This window comes from Phalangium opilio, unplaced genomic scaffold (genome assembly GCF_054372755.1).
Source record: "Phalangium opilio isolate 3A_F unplaced genomic scaffold, DU_Popi_V2 ptg000225l_1, whole genome shotgun sequence".
Taxonomy (NCBI): domain Eukaryota; kingdom Metazoa; phylum Arthropoda; class Arachnida; order Opiliones; family Phalangiidae; genus Phalangium; species Phalangium opilio.
In genome coordinates, this window is record NW_028324219.1 from 691096 (window position 1) to 700993 (window position 9898).

The window sequence follows — 9898 nt, forward strand, 5'->3', positions numbered from 1 at the left end:
GCGCGGGCAGAGCCCATTGGATTAGCGGTTCATCGCCTTAACCACTCGACCATTCCTTCATCGATTTAAGAGAGTTTAATCACTTTGACTGCATTTGTGTTCAAAACAAAACGGATTAAACGACTGAGGCGAGATTCGAACTCGCGCGGGCAGAGACCAATGGATTAGCAGTCCATCGCCTTAACCACTCGGCCACCCCGTCCTTGATTAATTCTGGTTTAATAATTTCGCCTGAATTTTTGATTAAAACAATCTGGTTAAAACGACGGGGGCGAGATTCGAACTCGCGCGGGCAGAGCCCAACGGATTAGCAGTCCATCGCCTTAACCACTCGGCTACCCCGTCCTCGATTAAAACTGGTTTAATCATTTCGTCTGATTTTTTGATTAAAACAATCCGGTTAAAACGACGGATTCGAGATTCGAACTCGCGCGGGCAGAGCCCATTGGATTAGCGGTTCATCGCCTTAACCACTCGACCATTCCTTCATCGATTTAAGAGAGTTTAATCACTTTGTCTGCATTTGTGTTCAAAACAAAACGGATTAAACGACGGAGGCGAGATTCGAACTCCCGCGGGCAGAGCCCAATGGATTAGCAGTCCATCGCCTTAACCACTCAACCACCCCGTCCTTGATTAAATCTGGTTTAATAATTTCGCCTGAATTTTTGATTAAAACAATCTGGTTAAAACGACGGGGGCGAGATTCGAACTCGCGCGGGCAGAGCCCAACGGATTAGCAGTCCATCGCCTTAACCACTCGGCCACCCCGTCCTCGATTAAAACTGGTTTAATCATTTCGTCTGAATTTTTGATTAAAACAATCCGGTTAAAACGACGGATTCGAGATTCGAACTCGCGCGGGCAGAGCCCATTGGATTAGCGGTTCATCGCCTTAACCACTCGACCATTCCTTCATCGATTTAAGAGAGTTTAATCACTTTGTCTGCATTTGTGTTCAAAACAAAACGGATTAAACGACGGAGGCGAGATTCGAACTCCCGCGGGCAGAGCCCAATGGATTAGCAGTCCATCGCCTTAACCACTCAACCACCCCGTCCTTGATTAAATCTGGTTTAATAATTTCGCCTGAATTTTTGATTAAAACAATCTGGTTAAAACGACGGGGGCGAGATTCGAACTCGCGCGGGCAGAGCCCAACGGATTAGCAGTCCATCGCCTTAACCACTCGGCCACCCCGTCCTCGATTAAAACTGGTTTAATCATTTCGTCTGAATTTTTGATTAAAACAATCCGGTTAAAACGACGGAAGTGAGGTTCGAACTCGCGCGGGCAAAGCCCAATGGATTAGCGGTCCATCGCCTTAACCACTCGGCCTTTCCTTCATCGATTTAAAAGAGTTTAATCACTTTGACTGCATTTGTGTTCAAAACAAAACGGATTAAACGACGGAGGCGAGATTCGATCTCGCGCGGGCAGAGCCCAATGGATTAGCAGTCCATCGCCTTAACCACTCGGCCACCCCGTCCTTGATTAAATCTGGTTTAATAATTTCGCCTGAATTTTTGATTAAAACAATCCGGTTAAAACGACGGAAGCGAGATTCGAACTCGCGCGGGCAGAGCCCAATGGATTAGCAGTCCATCGCCTTAACCACTCGGCCACCCCGTCCTTGATTAAATCTGGTTTAATAATTTCGCCTGAATTTTTGATTAAAACAATCCGGTTAAAACGACGGAAGCGAGATTCGAACTCGCGCGGGCAGAGCCCAACGGATTAGCAGTCCATCGCCTTAACCACTCGGCCACCCCGTCCTCGATTAAAACTGGTTTAATCATTTCGTCTGAATTTGGGAGTAAAACATCCGGTTAAAACGACGGATTCGAGATTCGAACTCGCGCGGGCAGAGCCCATTGGATTAGCGGTTCATCGCCTTAACCACTCGACCATTCCTTCATCGATTTAAGAGAGTTTAATCACTTTGACTGCATTTGTGTTCAAAACAAAACGGATTAAACGACGGAGGCGAGATTCGAACTCGCGCGGGCAGAGCCCAATGGATTAGCAGTCCATCGCCTTAACCACTCGGCCACCCCGTCCTTGATTAATTCTGGTTTAATAATTTCGCCTGAATTTTTGATTAAAACAATCTGGTTAAAACGACGGGGGCGAGATTCGAACTCGCGCGGGCAGAGCCCAACGGATTAGCAGTCCATCGCCTTAACCACTCGGCCACCCCGTCCTCGATTAAAACTGGTTTAATCATTTCGTCTGAATTTGGGAGTAAAACATCCGGTTAAAACGACGGATTCGAGATTCGAACTCGCGCGGGCAGAGCCCATTGGATTAGCGGTTCATCGCCTTAACCACTCGACCATTCCTTCATCGATTTAAGAGAGTTTAATCACTTTGACTGCATTTGTGTTCAAAACAAAACGGATTAAACGACGGAGGCGAGATTCGAACTCCCGCGGGCAGAGCCCAATGGATTAGCAGTCCATCGCCTTAACCACTCGGCCACCCCGTCCTTGATTAAATCTGGTTTAATAATTACGCCTGAATTTTTGATTAAAACAATCTGGTTAAAACGACGGGGGCGAGATTCGAACTCGCGCGGGCAGAGCCCAACGGATTAGCAGTCCATCGCCTTAACCACTCGCCCACCCCGTCCTCGATTAAAACTGGTTTAATCATTTCGTCTGAATTTTTGATTAAAACAATCCGGTTAAAACGACGGAAGTGAGGTTCGAACTCGCGCGGGCAAAGCCCAATGGATTAGCGGTCCATCGCCTTAACCACTCGGCCTTTCCTTCATCGATTTAAAAGAGTTTAATCACTTTGACTGCATTTGTGTTCAAAACAAAACGGATTAAACGAGGGAGGCGAGATTCGAACTCGCGCGGGCAGAGCCCAATGGATTAGCAGTCCATCGCCTTAACCACTCGGCCACCCCGTCCTTGATTAAATCTGGTTTAATAATTTCGCCTGAATTTTTGATTAAAACAATCTGGTTAAAACGACGGGGGCGAGATTCGAACTCGCGCGGGCAGAGCCCAACGGATTAGCAGTCCATCGCCTTAACCACTCGGCCACCCCGTCCTCGATTAAAACTGGTTTAATCATTTCGTCTGAATTTTTGATTAAAACAATCCGGTTAAAACGACGGAAGTGAGGTTCGAACTCGCGCGGGCAAAGCCCAATGGATTAGCGGTCCGTCGCCTTAACCACTCGGCCTTTCCTTCATCGATTTAAAGGAGTTAAATCACTTTGACTGCATTTGTGTTCAAAACAAAACCGATTAAACGACGGAGGCGAGATTCGAACTCGCGCGGGCAGAGCCCAATGGATTAGCAGTCCATCGCCTTAACCACTCGGCCACCCCGTCCTTGATTAAATCTGGTTTAATAATTTCGCCTGAATTTTTGATTAAAACAATCCGGTTAAAACGACGGAAGCGAGATTCGAACTCGCGCGGGCAGAGCCCAATGGATTAGCAGTCCATCGCCTTAACCACTCGGCCACCCCGTCCTTGATTAAATCTGGTTTAATAATTTCGCCTGAATTTTTGATTAAAAATATCCGGTTAAAACGACGGAAGCGAGATTCGAACTCGCGCGGGCAGAGCCCAATGGATTAGCAGTCCATCGCCTTAACCACTCGGCCACCCCGTCCTTGATTAAATCTGGTTTAATAATTTCGCCTGAATTTTTGATTAAAACAATCCGGTTAAAACGACGGAAGCGAGATTCGAACTCGCGCGGGCAGAGCCCAACGGATTAGCAGTCCATCGCCTTAACCACTCGGCCACCCCGTCCTCGATTAAAACTGGTTTAATCATTTCGTCTGAATTTGGGAGTAAAACATCCGGTTAAAACGACGGATTCGAGATTCGAACTCGCGCGGGCAGAGCCCATTGGATTAGCGGTTCATCGCCTTAACCACTCGACCATTCCTTCATCGATTTAAGAGAGTTTAATCACTTTGACTGCATTTGTGTTCAAAACAAAACGGATTAAACGACTGAGGCGAGATTCGAACTCGCGCGGGCAGAGCCCAATGGATTAGCAGTCCATCGCCTTAACCACTCGGCCACCCCGTCCTTGATTAATTCTGGTTTAATAATTTCGCCTGAATTTTTGATTAAAACAATCTGGTTAAAACGACGGGGGCGAGATTCGAACTCGCGCGGGCAGAGCCCAACGGATTAGCAGTCCATCGCCTTAACCACTCGGCTACCCCGTCCTCGATTAAAACTGGTTTAATCATTTCGTCTGATTTTTTGATTAAAACAATCCGGTTAAAACGACGGATTCGAGATTCGAACTCGCGCGGGCAGAGCCCATTGGATTAGCGGTTCATCGCCTTAACCACTCGACCATTCCTTCATCGATTTAAGAGAGTTTAATCACTTTGTCTGCATTTGTGTTCAAAACAAAACGGATTAAACGACGGAGGCGAGATTCGAACTCCCGCGGGCAGAGCCCAATGGATTAGCAGTCCATCGCCTTAACCACTCAACCACCCCGTCCTTGATTAAATCTGGTTTAATAATTTCGCCTGAATTTTTGATTAAAACAATCTGGTTAAAACGACGGGGGCGAGATTCGAACTCGCGCGGGCAGAGCCCAACGGATTAGCAGTCCATCGCCTTAACCACTCGGCCACCCCGTCCTCGATTAAAACTGGTTTAATCATTTCGTCTGAATTTTTGATTAAAACAATCCGGTTAAAACGACGGATTCGAGATTCGAACTCGCGCGGGCAGAGCCCATTGGATTAGCGGTTCATCGCCTTAACCACTCGACCATTCCTTCATCGATTTAAGAGAGTTTAATCACTTTGTCTGCATTTGTGTTCAAAACAAAACGGATTAAACGACGGAGGCGAGATTCGAACTCCCGCGGGCAGAGCCCAATGGATTAGCAGTCCATCGCCTTAACCACTCAACCACCCCGTCCTTGATTAAATCTGGTTTAATAATTTCGCCTGAATTTTTGATTAAAACAATCTGGTTAAAACGACGGGGGCGAGATTCGAACTCGCGCGGGCAGAGCCCAACGGATTAGCAGTCCATCGCCTTAACCACTCGGCCACCCCGTCCTCGATTAAAACTGGTTTAATCATTTCGTCTGAATTTTTGATTAAAACAATCCGGTTAAAACGACGGAAGTGAGGTTCGAACTCGCGCGGGCAAAGCCCAATGGATTAGCGGTCCATCGCCTTAACCACTCGGCCTTTCCTTCATCGATTTAAAAGAGTTTAATCACTTTGACTGCATTTGTGTTCAAAACAAAACGGATTAAACGACGGAGGCGAGATTCGATCTCGCGCGGGCAGAGCCCAATGGATTAGCAGTCCATCGCCTTAACCACTCGGCCACCCCGTCCTTGATTAAATCTGGTTTAATAATTTCGCCTGAATTTTTGATTAAAACAATCCGGTTAAAACGACGGAAGCGAGATTCGAACTCGCGCGGGCAGAGCCCAATGGATTAGCAGTCCATCGCCTTAACCACTCGGCCACCCCGTCCTTGATTAAATCTGGTTTAATAATTTCGCCTGAATTTTTGATTAAAACAATCCGGTTAAAACGACGGAAGCGAGATTCGAACTCGCGCGGGCAGAGCCCAACGGATTAGCAGTCCATCGCCTTAACCACTCGGCCACCCCGTCCTCGATTAAAACTGGTTTAATCATTTCGTCTGAATTTGGGAGTAAAACATCCGGTTAAAACGACGGATTCGAGATTCGAACTCGCGCGGGCAGAGCCCATTGGATTAGCGGTTCATCGCCTTAACCACTCGACCATTCCTTCATCGATTTAAGAGAGTTTAATCACTTTGACTGCATTTGTGTTCAAAACAAAACGGATTAAACGACGGAGGCGAGATTCGAACTCGCGCGGGCAGAGCCCAATGGATTAGCAGTCCATCGCCTTAACCACTCGGCCACCCCGTCCTTGATTAATTCTGGTTTAATAATTTCGCCTGAATTTTTGATTAAAACAATCTGGTTAAAACGACGGGGGCGAGATTCGAACTCGCGCGGGCAGAGCCCAACGGATTAGCAGTCCATCGCCTTAACCACTCGGCCACCCCGTCCTCGATTAAAACTGGTTTAATCATTTCGTCTGAATTTGGGAGTAAAACATCCGGTTAAAACGACGGATTCGAGATTCGAACTCGCGCGGGCAGAGCCCATTGGATTAGCGGTTCATCGCCTTAACCACTCGACCATTCCTTCATCGATTTAAGAGAGTTTAATCACTTTGACTGCATTTGTGTTCAAAACAAAACGGATTAAACGACGGAGGCGAGATTCGAACTCCCGCGGGCAGAGCCCAATGGATTAGCAGTCCATCGCCTTAACCACTCGGCCACCCCGTCCTTGATTAAATCTGGTTTAATAATTACGCCTGAATTTTTGATTAAAACAATCTGGTTAAAACGACGGGGGCGAGATTCGAACTCGCGCGGGCAGAGCCCAACGGATTAGCAGTCCATCGCCTTAACCACTCGCCCACCCCGTCCTCGATTAAAACTGGTTTAATCATTTCGTCTGAATTTTTGATTAAAACAATCCGGTTAAAACGACGGAAGTGAGGTTCGAACTCGCGCGGGCAAAGCCCAATGGATTAGCGGTCCATCGCCTTAACCACTCGGCCTTTCCTTCATCGATTTAAAAGAGTTTAATCACTTTGACTGCATTTGTGTTCAAAACAAAACGGATTAAACGAGGGAGGCGAGATTCGAACTCGCGCGGGCAGAGCCCAATGGATTAGCAGTCCATCGCCTTAACCACTCGGCCACCCCGTCCTTGATTAAATCTGGTTTAATAATTTCGCCTGAATTTTTGATTAAAACAATCTGGTTAAAACGACGGGGGCGAGATTCGAACTCGCGCGGGCAGAGCCCAACGGATTAGCAGTCCATCGCCTTAACCACTCGGCCACCCCGTCCTCGATTAAAACTGGTTTAATCATTTCGTCTGAATTTTTGATTAAAACAATCCGGTTAAAACGACGGAAGTGAGGTTCGAACTCGCGCGGGCAAAGCCCAATGGATTAGCGGTCCGTCGCCTTAACCACTCGGCCTTTCCTTCATCGATTTAAAGGAGTTAAATCACTTTGACTGCATTTGTGTTCAAAACAAAACCGATTAAACGACGGAGGCGAGATTCGAACTCGCGCGGGCAGAGCCCAATGGATTAGCAGTCCATCGCCTTAACCACTCGGCCACCCCGTCCTTGATTAAATCTGGTTTAATAATTTCGCCTGAATTTTTGATTAAAACAATCCGGTTAAAACGACGGAAGCGAGATTCGAACTCGCGCGGGCAGAGCCCAATGGATTAGCAGTCCATCGCCTTAACCACTCGGCCACCCCGTCCTTGATTAAAACTGGTTTAATCATTTCGCCTGAATTTTTGATTAAAACAATCCGGTTAAAACGACGGGGGCGAGATTCGAACTCGCGCGGGCAGAGCCCAACGGATTAGCAGTCCATCGCCTTTACCACTCGGCCACCCCGTCCTCGATTAAAACTGGTTTAATCATTTCGTCTGAATTTTTGATTAAAACAATCCGGTTAAAACGACGGAAGTGAGGTTCGAACTCGCGCGGGCAAAGCCCAATGGATTAGCGGTCCATCGCCTTAACCACTCGGCCTTTCCTTCATCGATTTAAAAGAGTTTAATAATTTTGACTGCATTTGTGTTCAAAACAAAACGGATTAAACGACGGAGGCGAGATTCGAACTCGCGCGGGCAGAGCCCAATGGATTAGCAGTCCATCGCCTTAACCACTCGGCCACCCCGTCCTTGATTAAATCTGGTTTAATAATTTCGCCTGAATTTTTGATTAAAACAATCCGGTTAAAACGACGGAAGCGAGATTCGAACTCGCGCGGGCTGAGCCCAATGGATTAGCAGTCCATCGCCTTAACCACTCGGCCACCCCGTCCGTGATTAAATCTGGTTTAATAATTTCGCCTGAATTTTTGATTAAAACAATCCGGTTAAAACGACGGAAGCGAGATTCGAACTCGCGCGGGCAGAGCCCAACGGATTAGCAGTCCATCGCCTTAACCACTCGGCCACCCCATCCTCGATTAAAACTGGTTTAATCATTTCGTCTGAATTTGGGAGTAAAACATCCGGTTAAAACGACGGATTCGAGATTCGAACTCGCGCGGGCAGAGCCCATTGGATTAGCGGTTCATCGCCTTAACCACTCGACCATTCCTTCATCGATTTAAGAGAGTTTAATCACTTTGACTGCATTTGTGTTCAAAACAAAACGGATTAAACGACGGAGGCGAGATTCGAACTCGCGCGCGCAGAGCCCAATGGATTAGCAGTCCATCGCCTTAACCACTCGGCCACCCCGTCCTTGATTAAATCTGGTTTAATAATTTCGCCTGAATTTTTGATTAAAACAATCTGGTTAAAACGACGGGGGCGAGATTCGAACTCGCGCGGGCAGAGCCCAACGGATTAGCAGTCCATCGCCTTAACCACTCGGCCACCCCGTCCTCGATTAAAACTGGTTTAATCATTTCGTCTGAATTTTTGATTAAAACAATCCGGTTAAAACGACGGAAGTGAGGTTCGAACTCGCGCGGGCAAAGCCCAATGGATTAGCGGTCCATCGCCTTAACCACTCGGCCTTTCCTTCATCGATTTAAAAGAGTTTAATCACTTTGACTGCATTTGTGTTCAAAACAAAACGGATTAAACGACGGAGGCGAGATTCGAACTCGCGCGGGCAGAGCCCAATGGATTAGCAGTCCATCGCCTTAACCACTCGGCCACCCCGTCCTTGATTAAATCTGGTTTAATAATTTCGCCTGAATTTTTGATTAAAACAATCCGGTTAAAACGACGGAAGCGAGATTCGAACTCGCGCGGGCAGAGCCCAATGGATTAGCAGTCCATCGCCTTAACCACTCGGCCACCCCGTCCTTGATTAAAACTGGTTTAATCATTTCGCCTGAATTTTTGATTAAAACAATCCGGTTAAAACGACGGGGGCGAGATTCGAACTCGCGCGGGCAGAGCCCAACGGATTAGCAGTCCATCGCCTTAACCACTCGGCCACCCCGTCCTCGATTAAAACTGGTTTAATCATTTCGTCTGAATTTTTGATTAAAACAATCCGGTTAAAACGACGGAAGTGAGGTTCGAACTCGCGCGGTTAAAGCCCAATGGATTAGCGGTCCATCGCCTTAACCCCTCGGCCTTTCCTTCATCGATTTAAAAGAGTTTAATCACTTTGACTGCATTTGTGTTCAAAACAAAACGGATTAAACGACGGAGGCGAGATTCGAACTCGCGCGGGCAGAGCCCAATGGATTAGCAGTCCATCGCCTTAACCACTCGGCCTCCCCGTCCTTGATTAAATCTGGTTTAATAATTTCGCCTGAATTTTTGATTAAAACAATCCGGTTAAAACAACGGAAGCGAGATTCGAACTCGCGCGGGCAGAGCCCAATGGATTAGCAGTCCGTCGCCTTAACCACTCGGCCACCCCGTCCTTGATTAAAACTGGTTTAATCATTTCGCCTGAATTTTTGATTAAAACAATCCGGTTAAAACGACGGAAGTGAGGTTCGAACTCGCGCGGGCAAAGCCCAATGGATTAGCGGTCCATCTCCTTAACCACTCGGCCGTTCCTTCATCGATTTAAAAGAGTTTAATCACTTTGACTGCATTTGTGTTCAAAACAAAACGGATAAAACGACGGAGGCGAGATTCGAACTCGCGCGGGCAGAGCCCAATGGATTAGCAGTCCATCGCTTTAACCACTCGGCCACCCCGTCCTTGATTAAAACTGGTTTAATAATTTCGCCTGAATTTTTGATTAAAACAATTCGGTTAAAACGACGGAAGCGAGATTCGAACTCGCGCGGGCAGAGCCCATTGGATTAGCGGTCCATCGCC

The 9898-nt window shown here is 47.3% G+C and overlaps 54 non-coding genes across 54 annotated transcripts; all 54 read right to left on the reverse strand.

Annotated features, from left to right (window-relative positions):
* Window positions 1–120: 120 nt before the first annotated feature.
* On the reverse strand, window positions 121–202 carry TRNAS-GCU (transfer RNA serine (anticodon GCU)). Its single transcript has one exon. It is a non-coding gene; the product is annotated as a tRNA-Ser (tRNA).
* Window positions 203–263: 61 nt separating this feature from the next.
* Window positions 264–345, reverse strand: TRNAS-GCU (transfer RNA serine (anticodon GCU)). Its single transcript has one exon. It is a non-coding gene; the product is annotated as a tRNA-Ser (tRNA).
* A 204-nt stretch (window positions 346–549) lies between these two features.
* Window positions 550–631, reverse strand: TRNAS-GCU (transfer RNA serine (anticodon GCU)). The gene has a single exon. It is a non-coding gene; the product is annotated as a tRNA-Ser (tRNA).
* Window positions 632–692: 61 nt separating this feature from the next.
* TRNAS-GCU (transfer RNA serine (anticodon GCU)) lies at window positions 693–774 on the reverse strand. Its single transcript has one exon. It is a non-coding gene; the product is annotated as a tRNA-Ser (tRNA).
* A 204-nt stretch (window positions 775–978) lies between these two features.
* Window positions 979–1060, reverse strand: TRNAS-GCU (transfer RNA serine (anticodon GCU)). Its single transcript has one exon. It is a non-coding gene; the product is annotated as a tRNA-Ser (tRNA).
* A 61-nt stretch (window positions 1061–1121) lies between these two features.
* On the reverse strand, window positions 1122–1203 carry TRNAS-GCU (transfer RNA serine (anticodon GCU)). Its single transcript has one exon. It is a non-coding gene; the product is annotated as a tRNA-Ser (tRNA).
* Window positions 1204–1264: 61 nt separating this feature from the next.
* TRNAS-GCU (transfer RNA serine (anticodon GCU)) lies at window positions 1265–1346 on the reverse strand. Its single transcript has one exon. It is a non-coding gene; the product is annotated as a tRNA-Ser (tRNA).
* A 61-nt stretch (window positions 1347–1407) lies between these two features.
* TRNAS-GCU (transfer RNA serine (anticodon GCU)) lies at window positions 1408–1489 on the reverse strand. The gene has a single exon. It is a non-coding gene; the product is annotated as a tRNA-Ser (tRNA).
* A 61-nt stretch (window positions 1490–1550) lies between these two features.
* TRNAS-GCU (transfer RNA serine (anticodon GCU)) lies at window positions 1551–1632 on the reverse strand. Its single transcript has one exon. It is a non-coding gene; the product is annotated as a tRNA-Ser (tRNA).
* A 61-nt stretch (window positions 1633–1693) lies between these two features.
* On the reverse strand, window positions 1694–1775 carry TRNAS-GCU (transfer RNA serine (anticodon GCU)). Its single transcript has one exon. It is a non-coding gene; the product is annotated as a tRNA-Ser (tRNA).
* A 203-nt stretch (window positions 1776–1978) lies between these two features.
* On the reverse strand, window positions 1979–2060 carry TRNAS-GCU (transfer RNA serine (anticodon GCU)). Its single transcript has one exon. It is a non-coding gene; the product is annotated as a tRNA-Ser (tRNA).
* A 61-nt stretch (window positions 2061–2121) lies between these two features.
* TRNAS-GCU (transfer RNA serine (anticodon GCU)) lies at window positions 2122–2203 on the reverse strand. The gene has a single exon. It is a non-coding gene; the product is annotated as a tRNA-Ser (tRNA).
* A 203-nt stretch (window positions 2204–2406) lies between these two features.
* Window positions 2407–2488, reverse strand: TRNAS-GCU (transfer RNA serine (anticodon GCU)). Its single transcript has one exon. It is a non-coding gene; the product is annotated as a tRNA-Ser (tRNA).
* Window positions 2489–2549: 61 nt separating this feature from the next.
* On the reverse strand, window positions 2550–2631 carry TRNAS-GCU (transfer RNA serine (anticodon GCU)). Its single transcript has one exon. It is a non-coding gene; the product is annotated as a tRNA-Ser (tRNA).
* A 61-nt stretch (window positions 2632–2692) lies between these two features.
* Window positions 2693–2774, reverse strand: TRNAS-GCU (transfer RNA serine (anticodon GCU)). The gene has a single exon. It is a non-coding gene; the product is annotated as a tRNA-Ser (tRNA).
* Window positions 2775–2835: 61 nt separating this feature from the next.
* On the reverse strand, window positions 2836–2917 carry TRNAS-GCU (transfer RNA serine (anticodon GCU)). Its single transcript has one exon. It is a non-coding gene; the product is annotated as a tRNA-Ser (tRNA).
* A 61-nt stretch (window positions 2918–2978) lies between these two features.
* Window positions 2979–3060, reverse strand: TRNAS-GCU (transfer RNA serine (anticodon GCU)). Its single transcript has one exon. It is a non-coding gene; the product is annotated as a tRNA-Ser (tRNA).
* Window positions 3061–3264: 204 nt separating this feature from the next.
* On the reverse strand, window positions 3265–3346 carry TRNAS-GCU (transfer RNA serine (anticodon GCU)). Its single transcript has one exon. It is a non-coding gene; the product is annotated as a tRNA-Ser (tRNA).
* Window positions 3347–3407: 61 nt separating this feature from the next.
* Window positions 3408–3489, reverse strand: TRNAS-GCU (transfer RNA serine (anticodon GCU)). Its single transcript has one exon. It is a non-coding gene; the product is annotated as a tRNA-Ser (tRNA).
* A 61-nt stretch (window positions 3490–3550) lies between these two features.
* Window positions 3551–3632, reverse strand: TRNAS-GCU (transfer RNA serine (anticodon GCU)). Its single transcript has one exon. It is a non-coding gene; the product is annotated as a tRNA-Ser (tRNA).
* Window positions 3633–3693: 61 nt separating this feature from the next.
* Window positions 3694–3775, reverse strand: TRNAS-GCU (transfer RNA serine (anticodon GCU)). Its single transcript has one exon. It is a non-coding gene; the product is annotated as a tRNA-Ser (tRNA).
* Window positions 3776–3978: 203 nt separating this feature from the next.
* Window positions 3979–4060, reverse strand: TRNAS-GCU (transfer RNA serine (anticodon GCU)). Its single transcript has one exon. It is a non-coding gene; the product is annotated as a tRNA-Ser (tRNA).
* Window positions 4061–4121: 61 nt separating this feature from the next.
* Window positions 4122–4203, reverse strand: TRNAS-GCU (transfer RNA serine (anticodon GCU)). Its single transcript has one exon. It is a non-coding gene; the product is annotated as a tRNA-Ser (tRNA).
* Window positions 4204–4407: 204 nt separating this feature from the next.
* TRNAS-GCU (transfer RNA serine (anticodon GCU)) lies at window positions 4408–4489 on the reverse strand. The gene has a single exon. It is a non-coding gene; the product is annotated as a tRNA-Ser (tRNA).
* Window positions 4490–4550: 61 nt separating this feature from the next.
* TRNAS-GCU (transfer RNA serine (anticodon GCU)) lies at window positions 4551–4632 on the reverse strand. The gene has a single exon. It is a non-coding gene; the product is annotated as a tRNA-Ser (tRNA).
* Window positions 4633–4836: 204 nt separating this feature from the next.
* TRNAS-GCU (transfer RNA serine (anticodon GCU)) lies at window positions 4837–4918 on the reverse strand. The gene has a single exon. It is a non-coding gene; the product is annotated as a tRNA-Ser (tRNA).
* Window positions 4919–4979: 61 nt separating this feature from the next.
* Window positions 4980–5061, reverse strand: TRNAS-GCU (transfer RNA serine (anticodon GCU)). Its single transcript has one exon. It is a non-coding gene; the product is annotated as a tRNA-Ser (tRNA).
* A 61-nt stretch (window positions 5062–5122) lies between these two features.
* TRNAS-GCU (transfer RNA serine (anticodon GCU)) lies at window positions 5123–5204 on the reverse strand. Its single transcript has one exon. It is a non-coding gene; the product is annotated as a tRNA-Ser (tRNA).
* A 61-nt stretch (window positions 5205–5265) lies between these two features.
* On the reverse strand, window positions 5266–5347 carry TRNAS-GCU (transfer RNA serine (anticodon GCU)). Its single transcript has one exon. It is a non-coding gene; the product is annotated as a tRNA-Ser (tRNA).
* Window positions 5348–5408: 61 nt separating this feature from the next.
* TRNAS-GCU (transfer RNA serine (anticodon GCU)) lies at window positions 5409–5490 on the reverse strand. The gene has a single exon. It is a non-coding gene; the product is annotated as a tRNA-Ser (tRNA).
* A 61-nt stretch (window positions 5491–5551) lies between these two features.
* TRNAS-GCU (transfer RNA serine (anticodon GCU)) lies at window positions 5552–5633 on the reverse strand. The gene has a single exon. It is a non-coding gene; the product is annotated as a tRNA-Ser (tRNA).
* A 203-nt stretch (window positions 5634–5836) lies between these two features.
* Window positions 5837–5918, reverse strand: TRNAS-GCU (transfer RNA serine (anticodon GCU)). Its single transcript has one exon. It is a non-coding gene; the product is annotated as a tRNA-Ser (tRNA).
* A 61-nt stretch (window positions 5919–5979) lies between these two features.
* Window positions 5980–6061, reverse strand: TRNAS-GCU (transfer RNA serine (anticodon GCU)). Its single transcript has one exon. It is a non-coding gene; the product is annotated as a tRNA-Ser (tRNA).
* A 203-nt stretch (window positions 6062–6264) lies between these two features.
* On the reverse strand, window positions 6265–6346 carry TRNAS-GCU (transfer RNA serine (anticodon GCU)). Its single transcript has one exon. It is a non-coding gene; the product is annotated as a tRNA-Ser (tRNA).
* A 61-nt stretch (window positions 6347–6407) lies between these two features.
* Window positions 6408–6489, reverse strand: TRNAS-GCU (transfer RNA serine (anticodon GCU)). Its single transcript has one exon. It is a non-coding gene; the product is annotated as a tRNA-Ser (tRNA).
* Window positions 6490–6550: 61 nt separating this feature from the next.
* Window positions 6551–6632, reverse strand: TRNAS-GCU (transfer RNA serine (anticodon GCU)). Its single transcript has one exon. It is a non-coding gene; the product is annotated as a tRNA-Ser (tRNA).
* Window positions 6633–6693: 61 nt separating this feature from the next.
* TRNAS-GCU (transfer RNA serine (anticodon GCU)) lies at window positions 6694–6775 on the reverse strand. Its single transcript has one exon. It is a non-coding gene; the product is annotated as a tRNA-Ser (tRNA).
* Window positions 6776–6836: 61 nt separating this feature from the next.
* On the reverse strand, window positions 6837–6918 carry TRNAS-GCU (transfer RNA serine (anticodon GCU)). The gene has a single exon. It is a non-coding gene; the product is annotated as a tRNA-Ser (tRNA).
* Window positions 6919–7122: 204 nt separating this feature from the next.
* TRNAS-GCU (transfer RNA serine (anticodon GCU)) lies at window positions 7123–7204 on the reverse strand. The gene has a single exon. It is a non-coding gene; the product is annotated as a tRNA-Ser (tRNA).
* Window positions 7205–7265: 61 nt separating this feature from the next.
* Window positions 7266–7347, reverse strand: TRNAS-GCU (transfer RNA serine (anticodon GCU)). Its single transcript has one exon. It is a non-coding gene; the product is annotated as a tRNA-Ser (tRNA).
* A 61-nt stretch (window positions 7348–7408) lies between these two features.
* On the reverse strand, window positions 7409–7490 carry TRNAS-GCU (transfer RNA serine (anticodon GCU)). The gene has a single exon. It is a non-coding gene; the product is annotated as a tRNA-Ser (tRNA).
* A 61-nt stretch (window positions 7491–7551) lies between these two features.
* TRNAS-GCU (transfer RNA serine (anticodon GCU)) lies at window positions 7552–7633 on the reverse strand. Its single transcript has one exon. It is a non-coding gene; the product is annotated as a tRNA-Ser (tRNA).
* A 61-nt stretch (window positions 7634–7694) lies between these two features.
* TRNAS-GCU (transfer RNA serine (anticodon GCU)) lies at window positions 7695–7776 on the reverse strand. The gene has a single exon. It is a non-coding gene; the product is annotated as a tRNA-Ser (tRNA).
* A 61-nt stretch (window positions 7777–7837) lies between these two features.
* TRNAS-GCU (transfer RNA serine (anticodon GCU)) lies at window positions 7838–7919 on the reverse strand. The gene has a single exon. It is a non-coding gene; the product is annotated as a tRNA-Ser (tRNA).
* Window positions 7920–7980: 61 nt separating this feature from the next.
* Window positions 7981–8062, reverse strand: TRNAS-GCU (transfer RNA serine (anticodon GCU)). The gene has a single exon. It is a non-coding gene; the product is annotated as a tRNA-Ser (tRNA).
* Window positions 8063–8265: 203 nt separating this feature from the next.
* TRNAS-GCU (transfer RNA serine (anticodon GCU)) lies at window positions 8266–8347 on the reverse strand. The gene has a single exon. It is a non-coding gene; the product is annotated as a tRNA-Ser (tRNA).
* A 61-nt stretch (window positions 8348–8408) lies between these two features.
* Window positions 8409–8490, reverse strand: TRNAS-GCU (transfer RNA serine (anticodon GCU)). Its single transcript has one exon. It is a non-coding gene; the product is annotated as a tRNA-Ser (tRNA).
* A 61-nt stretch (window positions 8491–8551) lies between these two features.
* Window positions 8552–8633, reverse strand: TRNAS-GCU (transfer RNA serine (anticodon GCU)). Its single transcript has one exon. It is a non-coding gene; the product is annotated as a tRNA-Ser (tRNA).
* Window positions 8634–8694: 61 nt separating this feature from the next.
* TRNAS-GCU (transfer RNA serine (anticodon GCU)) lies at window positions 8695–8776 on the reverse strand. Its single transcript has one exon. It is a non-coding gene; the product is annotated as a tRNA-Ser (tRNA).
* Window positions 8777–8837: 61 nt separating this feature from the next.
* On the reverse strand, window positions 8838–8919 carry TRNAS-GCU (transfer RNA serine (anticodon GCU)). Its single transcript has one exon. It is a non-coding gene; the product is annotated as a tRNA-Ser (tRNA).
* Window positions 8920–8980: 61 nt separating this feature from the next.
* TRNAS-GCU (transfer RNA serine (anticodon GCU)) lies at window positions 8981–9062 on the reverse strand. The gene has a single exon. It is a non-coding gene; the product is annotated as a tRNA-Ser (tRNA).
* A 204-nt stretch (window positions 9063–9266) lies between these two features.
* On the reverse strand, window positions 9267–9348 carry TRNAS-GCU (transfer RNA serine (anticodon GCU)). The gene has a single exon. It is a non-coding gene; the product is annotated as a tRNA-Ser (tRNA).
* Window positions 9349–9409: 61 nt separating this feature from the next.
* Window positions 9410–9491, reverse strand: TRNAS-GCU (transfer RNA serine (anticodon GCU)). The gene has a single exon. It is a non-coding gene; the product is annotated as a tRNA-Ser (tRNA).
* Window positions 9492–9695: 204 nt separating this feature from the next.
* On the reverse strand, window positions 9696–9777 carry TRNAS-GCU (transfer RNA serine (anticodon GCU)). Its single transcript has one exon. It is a non-coding gene; the product is annotated as a tRNA-Ser (tRNA).
* Window positions 9778–9898: the final 121 nt, after the last annotated feature.